This window comes from Callorhinus ursinus, unplaced genomic scaffold (assembly GCF_003265705.2).
Source record: "Callorhinus ursinus isolate GAN/ISIS: 27379988/994484 unplaced genomic scaffold, GSC_fseal_2.0 scaffold119, whole genome shotgun sequence".
In the NCBI taxonomy this organism is placed as follows: domain Eukaryota; kingdom Metazoa; phylum Chordata; class Mammalia; order Carnivora; family Otariidae; genus Callorhinus; species Callorhinus ursinus.
The window spans coordinates 248026-260202 of NW_027397181.1; the positions used below are offsets into that span (position 1 = coordinate 248026).

The 12177-nt window shown below is 40.6% G+C and overlaps 1 protein-coding gene across 2 annotated transcripts in view; it reads right to left on the reverse strand.

The window, feature by feature from the left end:
- CHCHD6 (coiled-coil-helix-coiled-coil-helix domain containing 6) overlaps positions 1 to 12177 on the reverse strand; it is a 269141-nt gene that overhangs the window by 112414 nt on the left and 144550 nt on the right. The window lies entirely within an intron of this gene.

Below are 12177 nucleotides of genomic sequence, written 5' to 3' on the forward strand. Positions count from 1 at the left end.
TCACAGCTACGAGGGAAGAACTGGGGTTTGAGCCCCAGCAGATGCAGGGCCTGACCACAGAGCTGCACTGCCTCAAGACCACACAGCCTGGTAGGGCCAGAGCTGTTCCCTGGCCAGAGTTCTCACCCCTGGCCCAGACCATGCCACTGACTCACACATGAGCTCCCAGAGGCAGGGATACCAGAATGCCCTTCTTCTGGAGAGGTAAACTCCCTGCTTCAGAGGTCAAGGTGAGCAGTATCAGAACCCCAGAACCCTAGAGCTGGAGAGACAGCTGCTCCCTCACCCACCGGCAGAGAACAAACAGAACGGCTGGAGCACATGGCTGAGGACCTTCCCTCAAGGTTACAGTTCAGCTGAGGGTCTTGCCTAATCAGGGCAAGCAACCTGGAGCTAGCACACCTATGGTGGGACCTGCCCCACCCTTAACTAGTTGGGTGACCTAGTTCCAGCTTACTCAGGTACAATATACGAGGCTAAAGCAGAAGTATCTGCCCCACAGGACTGTGTGGAAGGTTAAGGAAACCCCTGCAGAAACAGGTGGGGTCACAGCAGACCTCCACCAAGGGAGTGTCATGGCAGTGTCCTCCTGCCTGGGACACCCATGGCCCTGGAGCCTCTCAGGACCTCTGTGGGACAAGGCCCCAAGGCCTGTCCCCCGCCCAGGATCTGAGAGCCCAGAGGGCTGGCTCAATGCTCGTGCAGAGAAGTAATGCCATCTGATCACTGTCAGCCCCGTGGAAGGGCCCAGTGAGCTCCAGCCCCATTTCAGGCTCCTGTGTCATTTAATTATCATGACCCCAGGAGCACAGAGCTAATCAATGATGGAGGCCCACCATGAAGGTAATTTACCGTGACTCCAAGTCCTGAGCTGCTTCCTTCAAACCATACTATGGTGTCAGCGCATGGGTTTGAACTGTTCAAAAAGACCAAGTAGGACAAGAACTGATATTTTTGAAAGCCCATTTCCTCGACAATGCTACTCCCCTGAAGTGAAAAGTTTCTAAAGCCCAGCAGGGGGCCAGTAATGAGGAGCCAAGCACAGGACAGCAGCGACAGCACCTGAGGAAAGGCTTGGGTTTAGAGGACTCGGCAGTGTCTCAGGGAGACCCGGCCGGCAGGGCTTGGCCGTGGGCTGACAACCTGAGAGCTGACAGTCATGCTCCACCACCGACCGGCCCATAAGCTTGAGCAATTTGCTATCCTTTTCTTGGGTATGTCCCCCTTACCTGCAGAATGGAAAACAGAGCAGAAACTTGGCTCTTGAGGCTGCTGTAGAATATCTAAAAATGCCAAGAAGGCTTCTGGAATGCCTGTGGAATGCCAACACTTCAGAAAAGCTAAATACAAACAGTGAGACTGAATGCTGGGGATTTCTCGCAGGATTTTTCAAAGCATGATACCGAGGCAGTGTCCCAGGAATGGGAGCATGGCTAATCTCTGCTGGACCCTGCGCAGCCATCTGGGGCCCTAACCATCAGCTGTCCCTGGTACAATCAGAAGAGAAGCTGGTCTGACACAATGAAGCAGCCAAGACAGGACTATCTCCCGGGGCTCCAGACTTGCCATTTTCTGGCCACTAGTCCCAGCCAACCAGGAAGACGACATCTCAAAGCCAAACTGCCACGAGGCTCTTGTGCTGCCGTTCACTTGAGGTTGGTGGGGCAGTAGATGAGGAGGCCACCCTCCCTCCCGCCGACACATCAGGATGCTTCCTCAGCTCATGGTTCCTGGGCCTGTGCCAGCATGGGCCTCTATGTCAGAAAGGGGACGCAGAGCTGAGGCTTCCTCAGGTCACAGAGAGACTGTTCACACACAAGAAGAAACATTAGGATATGGAGGTGTTCTTTTATAGCCATGTCAATTTGTAACACCATGACGCTGACACCAAGTAAGTAAGTGATTAACTTTAGAGAGCTATGAGTCTGTAGCACCCACTGCAAAGGAAGCTCTGTGAGAAGGGCCTGGCCTGCCTCAGCATATCCCCAAAGCCTTCGCCTCCATCATGGAGAGCCAGCAAGGTGGCAGGCTCACTGCCTCCGCCCCATCTGCTAACAGGCACCACCTACCCGCCCTGTTCATCCCTGAGATCTATAATGAAATCCAGTGAGTGACAATGGACAGGAGGTGACACACGAAAAGGGGCTGTGGCAAATGAATGCGATACATACACCTGGCTGTCAGTGCCTAGCCGGCACTGATGCAGGGGGGCATCCACGACGCTGTTGTAATGAATGAAGGCGGGCATCAGACACACTGGCCACTCTGCATAGCTGCCACAGTCTGATACGTGCCTCCCGGCACTCCCAGCACTCCCAAGAGGCCATGCAGCAGGTACTTCGCAGCATGACCATGGAATTAAGGAGGCACAGGCAGGTTTCAGTGATTGGTTCAGTAATTTATCAGAACATTATTGAGTGCCTACCACGTGACAGACACTATCGCAAAGGGGTTGTGGATACAAAAAGGAAATGAGAAAGAGTTTCTGTTCTCATGGAGCTTAGATCCCAGTGGGAGAGACAAATGTGTATGCAGAAAAATAAGATAATTTTAGAGAGGGATATGTGCTGGGGAGGCTACAGGCAGAATAACTTGTGGGGTAGCGGGTTGTTATTTTCTCTAAGGAGATTTCCAAGCCAGTCTTCTGGGAAAAAAATACTGAGTAAAGTGTGCTGTCTCCGGTACAAAGGCAAAATATCACCATTATGAAGATCTACTTGCTGGATTATAGTCTTTGAATGGGGAATTGAAAGGAATCTTCAGTGATTTAGTCAAGGACTTCCTCCAGCCAAGAGAGCACAGTGAGTTCACACTTTGATGCATCTTCCCTGCTCTAAACACATAGCAAGAACAGATAAAATAGAAAAACAGGAGACCAAAAAGACATGGCCAGGTTCAAAAACAAGATTAAAACATCCAACAGAACAGGAATGCAAAACAGTAGGTGAGGCTTGGAGCCCCAGGCCTGCTGGGCTCTGGGTCTGGAGTCAGCAGAGGCAGCCAGAACAAAGCCTGTTCCATTGAGCAGGGGGACTGGAGCCAGGCTGGCCACCTGGAACCTAGGGCTCCCTAGGAATAAGAAGCTGATGAAAAAAATTCCGGAAGACTCCATGTAGGGCTGAGGTTCAGCCCATAGGCTGCAGCTCCAGTCCACTCAGCCCCAGGCCACATATGAATCAACTCCCCTGCTCACATCCCAGTTCTGCAGCACCACTAGTACCAGCAAGGAGAGGGGCCTCAGAAGGCCACAATTACACCTGCCCCTGAATGTGGGTGGCAGGTGTAGATCACCAGAAAAATGCTTGGCAGGGAGAAACAAAAATGACAGAGAAAGCAAAGCAAAGCAAAACAAGACAAAAATCAAACTTCCTACTCAAAATGAGCCTGCAAACCAAATCCCAAATATGTGAAGAAATGTGATGCTTAGAAAGGCTACCAATAAAATCAGCAACTGGAATATGAATTCACTCCAGATGAAATTAATTTTATGGGACATCATGACAAAGGAGTTTTAAAAATTTTTTTATTATGCAAAAATAAGACACGAGACAGAATAATAAAACTCCAGAGAGCCATCACTAAGCTTCAAAATTTATAAACTAAAGGAAATTTTGTTTCACCTATATTCCCCACCCTCTCCCTACCCCCAAATTTCTTACAGCAGATCATTTCACCAGTACATACTTCAATATATTTCTCTGAAAGATAAGGACTTGTGCTTTCCTAAACCAAACCATAGTACCATTGCATATCCCACCAAATTAATTCCTTAACATACCAAATATTCAGCCAGTGTTCAAATTTCCAATTGATAAAGGATTTTTTTCAATTTTTTTCAGATTTTATTTATTTGAGAGAGAGAAAGAGAGAGAGAGAGCATGAGGGGGGCAGAGAAAGAGGAAGAGGGAGAAGCCAACTCCCTACTGAGCAGGGAGCCAGATGCAAGACTCGATCCCATGACTCCAAGATCATGACCTGAGCTGAAGACAGATGCTTAACTGAGTGAGCCACCCAGGCGCCGTGATAAAGGATTTTAATAGTGCATGTTTGAGGTACTCAAAAGATAAATGAATTTCTGATTTAAAGAGAAGAAATTATGAACCTGGAACAGGAAAACCCTCAACCCCCACACTATGAATTTAAATTTCTTCAAAATAAAAAATAAAATGGATAAGACAAACCCTAAACTGAGGGCAGTAAGGCAGAAATTAGCAAATTAAAAAGTAGCACAGAAATGTGATCCAGAATGTTGCAACAGAAGATAAAGATAAAACGTATGAAAGAAAAGCTGTAAAACTTCGAAGACAGACTGACAGATTCCAACCAGTGTCTAAGAACTCTTTCAGAAGAGCCGAAAGGGATGGCAGAGGAAGAAGAGGTGGAGGAGGAAGACAAGGGAGGAAAAAGAGAGGAAGGAGGATGACATATGTTAGAGTGGAAGGTATGGGAGGGTTGGGGAGGGTAAGGTAAAATGAGATGGGGAAGGGAGGAAGATGTAGCAATGAGAAAGTTGGGGTGGGGGCTGAAGGAAAATGAGGGGAGGAGGAGAAGAGGCTATAAATAGAAAATCCCAAATAAAATTAAGGAAAAAATAAGTCAGTTATCACAATAAATACATGGTAGACAGCTTCTGAGATGGTCCCCAGTGAGCCCATGTCCTGATATTCCTGTCTTTGTGTGATGCCCTCCCCTTGAGTGTGGGCTGCACCTAATGACAAACTTCTTGGTGGGGGAGGGGTAAAGGGAGAGAGAAAATCTTAAGCAGTCTCCATGCCCAGCACAAGCTGACAAAGGGCTCCATCTCACCACCCTGAGATCTTGACCTGAGCCCATACCAAGGGTCTCTGAGGCTCAACCAACTGAGCCACACAGGCGCCCCCCAGTGACAAACTTCTAATGAATAGCATATGGCAAAAAGTGATAGAATGTCCCTTTCCAACTGCAAAAAAATAGTGATTTCTGTCTTGCTCATCCTCTCTCCCCTGCTCACACTAAAGAAGCAAGCTTCCATGTTGTGAGCTGCCTTATGGAGATGCCCACACAATAAAGAACTGAGGGAGACCTCTAGCCAACAGTTAGTGAGAAACTAAATCCTGCCAACAGTTGCATGAGGGAGCACGAAAGCAGAGCCACCCTGAGCCCTCAGATGAGACTGCAGCCCTGAGACAGAGGCACCCAGGTAAACTGTGCCCAGATCCCTGATCTACAGACACTGTGAGACAGTAAATCTTTATTGTTTTAAACCACTAAAGTTTGTAATTTCTCATTTAGGAATAGATAATAAATACAGAACATAAACTGATTAATCTCTAAGAGAAAATGATTCTCACTTTGGATAAAAGAAAAAGAAAATCTAACTATATGCCATTATAAGACACCCAAGCCCCCATACTAATGATCTTATAGAACAAAAGAAAACCCTTCACTGGACATCTATACTGCAGTGTCTACTGTTTGTTTACAGAAAAGGTTGAGCATTCCATCAAAAATGTAAACACACACACACATGCACACACAAATAATGACCTACCATAAAGAGAAATACTCAATGGAATCAGAGGCAACAATGGTCCAGATGTTACAAGTAACACAGAGGGACTTTGAAAGAACTATGATCAGTATGTTAAAGAATCTAGCAAAGAAGGGTAGACCTCATGTGTGAAAAGAGGGAGAATTTTCACAGAGAAATGGGCACTCTCTGGCCTCCATTATTTATGATGAGAAATAAACTATTAATATTATTGAGGATCCCCTGCATGTGATGAATTGCTTCTATCCTGTTACTTTCAAGATTCTCCTCTTGACTTTGGTGTTCAACAGTTTGATTATGATGTATCTAGGTGTGAATCTCTTAAGATCTCCTTGTGCACAGCCTTACACATTCATCTGACCTTCTAGATTCCCAAGAATATGTTGGGAGTTTTTCAAAGTCTTCTATGAACATCTTGTTAACTAGTTTTTTGGGTTTTTTTTAAAGATTTTATTTATTAATTTGACAGAGAGAGAGTGAACGAGCACACAATCAGGGGGAGCAGCAGAGGGAGAAAGAGAAGCAGGCTTTCTGCTAAGCAGGGAGCCTGATGTGGGATCGTGATCTGAGCCGAAGGCAGACGCTTAACCGACTGAGCCACCCAGGTGCCCCTGGGTTTTTTGTTTTTGTTTTTTTAATGCTGTTGTTATTTTGATAGGGATTGATTTAAATGTATAGATTGCTTGGGGTAGTATGGACATTTTAACAATATTTGTTCTCCCAATCCATGAGCATGGAATATCTTTATATTTGTTTGTATCATCTTCAATTTCTTTCATCAGTGTTTTATAGTTTTCAGAGTACAGATTTTTTTTCTTCTTTGGTTAAGTTTATTTCTAGGTATTTTATTATTTTTGGTGCAATTGTAAATGGAACTGTTTTCTTAATTTCTCTTTCTTCTGCTTCATTATATAGTTTATAGAAATGCAGCAGATTTCTGTATATTGATTTTGTATCCTGTGACCTTACTGAATTTATTTATCGGTTCTAATAGTTTTTTGGAGGAGTCTTTAGGGTTTTCCATGTGGAATATCATGTCATCTGCAAATAGTGAAACTTTTACTTCTTTACCAATTTGGATGCCTTTTATTTCTTTCTTTTTTTTTTTTTTTAGATTTTATTTATTTGACACAGAGAGAGAGATAAAGAGCACAGGCAAGGGGAGCGGCAGGCAGAGGGAGAGGGAGAAGCAGGCTCTCTGCTGAGCAAGGAGCCCGATGCAGGGCTCGATCCCAGGATCCTGGGATCATGACCTGAGCCGAAGGCAGCTGCTTAACCGACTGAGCCACGCAGGCGCCCCACCTTTTATTTCTTTTTCTTGTCTAACTACTGCAGCTAGGACTTCCTGTGTTAAATAAAAGTGGTGACAGTGGACATCCTTGTCTTGTTCCTTATCTTAGGGGAAAAGCTCTCAGTTTTTTACCATTGAGTATGATCTTAGCTGTGAGTAGTTTTTCTTTTTTTTTTTTTTTAAGCTTTTGGGTTACCCTACTGTTTACCCAAACTGTTATCCCCCTCCTCAAGCAGCCATGGTGTTCAACAATTGCCTCTGGTTGTTTTTGAAAAATGCCTCCTACGAAAAGGCTGTTTCCACTGGGCAACCTCTGAGTCAAGTCAAGTAACAACAGCCTTGCAAGTGGTTTCTTCCAGGAATCACCAGACAGGAAAAATAATGACAACTCTCTAGGCATGGGACTTTGAAGAATTCCAGTCCTTCTCTGCCCTGTCCAGTAGTTACCAGGCCGTTGGTTTTTACCATGATTGTGGCTGTTGGTTTTCAAAGTTACTGTTTAACTGGGGATAGGAGAATGGGAATAAGACTATTTAAAATGCCATGAAGATCACTGTTCTTACTGAGATTCACCATTTTTCTTGAACAAATGCTCTTGGATTGCTGCAAGCCTTTCGTTATTTTTCAGAGTTCTGAAAAAAAAAAAAAGACTCTGAGCATTTTCATGGCTTTTATGGAAGGGAGAATTTTCAGAGGTCCTTACTCCACCATTTTCACTGACACTACCCAAAACTATAAAATAGAACCAAATGGAAATGCTAAAAATGAATTTCTAGCATGCTATGGCATGAAATCATAGGTTTATTAGAAGACTGGACAGAGAGGAGGAAAGAATCAGTGAACTCAGAAACAAGTCATTAGAAATTATCCAAATTGAAACACAGAGAGACAAAGCATGAAAAATAAAATTGAACAGGACACCCAAGATCTACAGGACACTATCAAATGGTACAGCATATATTTAATTAGAATCCTAGTAAGAGAAGAGAAAAATGGGGCAAAAGAATGAAGAGATAAAGGCCAAGAACTTTCCAGAGTTAATTAAAGACAACAAAGAACAGATCTGAGAAGCTCAGAAAAACCCCAAGTAGAATGCTTTTGTAAAATTCTTAAATAATTCCTGAAGAAATGGAATATTTTTTGAACATAAGTTTGAAAAAAACAAGTAATTTCTAGTGCAACCTCTAAAAAAGTAATAAAAAGGCCACAAATAAAAAGTCAATTGAGAGGATAAAATGGAATTCTTAAAATATACTGATTTCATCTCCACCCTCTCCCTCAAAAAAACCTACAAGAAAGTAGCAACAGAGGAACAAAACACAGAACAAACAGAAATCAAGTAACAAGATGGTAGATTTAAATCCAATCATATCAATAATCATATTAAACAGATTTAACCCCCTATATTAATTTCCTCTTTGGGTTGTAAGAAATTACCAAAAACGTAGTGGCTTAATACACATCTATTTTCTATGTTTCTAGAGATCAGAAGTACCAAATGAGTCTTACTTGGCTAAAATTATGGTGTTGGCAGGGCTGTATCTTTCTGGATGTTCTAGGAAAGAATCTATTTCCTTGCCTTTCTAGCTTCTAGAGGCTGCCTGCATTTCTTGGTTCATGACCCCACATCACCCTGACTTCTGCTACCATCATCACACCCACTTCTCTGAATCTCCTACATCTGTCTTTCCTTGACAAAGACCCTTGAGATTACACTGGACCCATGTGGATCATACAGGATAATATCCCATCACATATCCTTAACTTAATCACATCTGCAAAAGTCCTTTTTATAACATAAAGGAACATATTCGTGCGTTCTGGAGATTAAGAGGTGAATATCTTTGGGGGGGGCCACTGTTCTGCCTACCATAGTCACTGTGAAAGGCAAAACCCTAATTATATGTTATTGATTAAAAAAATACATTTCAATATAAAGACACAAATGGGTTTAAAAAAAAAGAATGGGAAAAAGATATATCATGCAAACACTAAGTACAAGAAAGCTGGTGTAGTTATAACATCAGATAAAGGGGAATTCAAAACAAAAAATATTACCAGACATAAAGAGGAGCAGTTCATAATCAGAAAGGAGAAACTTATTCAAGAAGAAATAACAATTATAAATGTGTATGCACCTAATAACAAAACTCTCAAATACATAAAAATTTGACAGACTAAAGAAGAATATAAACAAATCCATAGTTGAAGATATTAATATCCCTCTCTCAAAATATTGATATAACTAGACAAAAAAAATCAACAAAGGTATGAAAGATATGAACAATACTATCATCCAACATGATCTAATTGACATTATAGAATACTCCATGCAACAACTACAGATACACATTCTTCCTAAGTGAACATGGAATAGTTAGGAACATAGACCTTCTCCTGGGCTACAAGAAATTTAAACAGATGAAATCAAACAAAGTATCCTCTATGACCACAAAATTATTAAATTAGAAATTAAGAACAGCACAATGCCTAGAAAATCCTCAAATGTTTAGAAATTAAAGCTATTACTCAAGAATCCATGACTCCTAACCAGGAGAAAAATTAGTCCTTAAAAAGAGACTTGGACATGACAGAGATGATCAAATTAGCATATAAGGATTCCAAATAGCTATGATAAATACTTTCAAGGATTTAAAGGAAAATGTGAACATAATGAGATAAATGGAAACTACTGAAAAGAACCAAAGAGAAATTTCTGAGAAATGTAAAATTCTATAAAGGAAAGGCTGAAAAAGTGAATGCTACCTCAGTGACCAATGGAACAATTCCAATATCAACTGGCAACACATATATAATTGGATTCCTGGGGCGGGGGGCGGGGGGAGGTAGCTGGAAAGTATTTGAATAACAATGAATGAAAAATTTCTAGATGCGTTAAAAAGTATAAACTTACAGAGCCATTAAGTTTAATTACCAAAAGAACCAATAAATACAATGTGATAAATGCTTTAATAGAAATGTATAAATTGTATACCTATAAGTTTAAAATACATAATTTCCTGATTTACAAAACAAAGCAAATTAAAAAAAAAACCTCACCCCAAAGAATTTTGCTGCCCAGATGACCTTCACATTGATTAATTAATTCTATCAAATATTTAAGGAAGAAACCATACCATTTCTAAGCAGACTCTTTCAGCAAACAGAAGAGGAGGGAACACTGTCCAGTGCCTTTTATGAGACTATTATAATCATAATAACAAACCAGACAAGGGCATTGCAAGAAAGAAATTTACAGACCAGCATTACTTAAGAAAAGAGATGTTAAAATCCTTAACAAAAAAAAACCCCGAGCAAATCAATATGTAAAAAAAAAAAAATAATATCCCATATCAACCAGGATGTATGCCAGGAGTCCAAGGTTGCTTTAACATATAAAAATCAATCAACATACTCACCACATTAACAAATAAAAGGAGGAAAATTATGTGATCATTTCAAATAGACTCAGGAAAAGCATTTGCCAAAATAAATACCTATTTATGAAAAAAAACTTTCAGTAAATCAGTAACAGAAGGAAATTTCCTTAATTTGATGAACAGCATGTACAGAAAACTTACAGATCATTATTGGTGAAATACTGAACACCTTCCCCCTAAGAATGCAAAGAAGTTAATATGGACTTAGTAGATCTGAATAATAAAATTAACAAGATTGATCTAATAAACTTGAATATTTACATTCTTTTTAGAGTTGAGTGGAACATTTGCAAAATCAATCACTCTTCTAAGACACATCCACAAAAATAAATTAACAAATTTCAATGTATCAATATCATACAGACCACTTCTCTAATGAAAATATAATTAAATTACAAATCAATAATAAAAAAGGCAGTTAAAAATGGGTTTGGTAATATGCTTTCCTAAATATAACTCATAGGTTGAGCAAAAATAATAGAAATTTCAAAATTAAAAAAATGAAAGTTCTACATTTAAAACAAAAAGTGTGACATAGCTAATAAAGTATCTGAGAGGTAAGTTAATGGCCTTAAGTGCTTTCTTTTAAAAAAACTGAGACAAACAAAAAAATTCCTCACTTCATGTACGAATAAAATGACTCAAATTAAGTGACTTGCTCCAGGTCACCTAGATGTAGGGCGATGAACACAGGGTTCCTGACTCCCAGTTTACCAATCTCACAACATTTTGGGACCACATTATCCCCACCTAAATTGTGTGTTTTAATAATGTCAAATCACTGGTCGATCATCAAACTGGATGCCTTTAACTATATATTAAAACAGTGCTTCTTAAACACTGTAAGCACATTTGAATCTTCTGGGATTTTGATAAGTACAGATTCTGAATTATAGGTCTGAGATGAGCCCAAGATTACACATTCCTAACAAGCTCCCGGGTCATGTTACTTTGAGTAACAAGGCACTAGAACACACCTATAGGAAGATAAATGATGATTATAACAGCATCTCAAAGATGCTACAAGATCCATGATGGGTCTAAATTATGTACCACACAACCCTTCCTTTAAATAAATGATAACGTACTCTAATTTTAAAAGATGATCTAGGGTAGTGGTTTAAGAGAGCAGGCTTTGGAGGTAGAACAAACTAGGTTTGAATCTAGATCCACCACTTCCTACCTAGTGACTTTGGTCCAGTCAGAACTTGTCTAAAATGGAGTTTCCCAATCTGTACAATGGAGAGATTAACACCACCTACATTCCATGAGGTTGTTTTGAAGTCAAATGAGATCATGCACATAAAGCATTAAATGCAGTATGTGGTATACTACAGTTAAAAAAAATAAATGGCAACCAAGAATGATTAGCATGACAATAAAAGGGTTTTTACTAAACGTCCAACCAGAAAAGAAAACACACCTACCACAACCATAATGAATAACAGATTTCTAATGTAAAAAGCTTAATCTCAAAGACAAATATAACTTTGAGATGATCTGAGATAATCTCTGCAGCTGCACTGATACCAAGATGCTCAGAGACGTTCTATGTCAGCTTCCTGCTCACGTAGGCCACACATCAATGTTCATTTTCCCTCATTAGTCCTGTATGTCTTCCTTCTGCAGGTGTCTGTCTACAGTAACTGTCACAGAGGTCTTCTTTCTTAAAAATGGTTTTGGATTTTTCTATTGATACAAAGTTCACATACCATCAAACTCACCCTTCTAAAATCTACAATTCCACGGTTTTTAGTGTATTCACCAGGCTGTGCAAACATCACCACTACCTAATTCCAGAACATTTTCATCACCCCGGAAACTCCGTTTCCATTAGCAGTCTTTCCCCATTTTCCCCCATTCTCAGATCCTAAATGTCCATCAATTGATGAATGGATTTTTAAAATATGGTATAT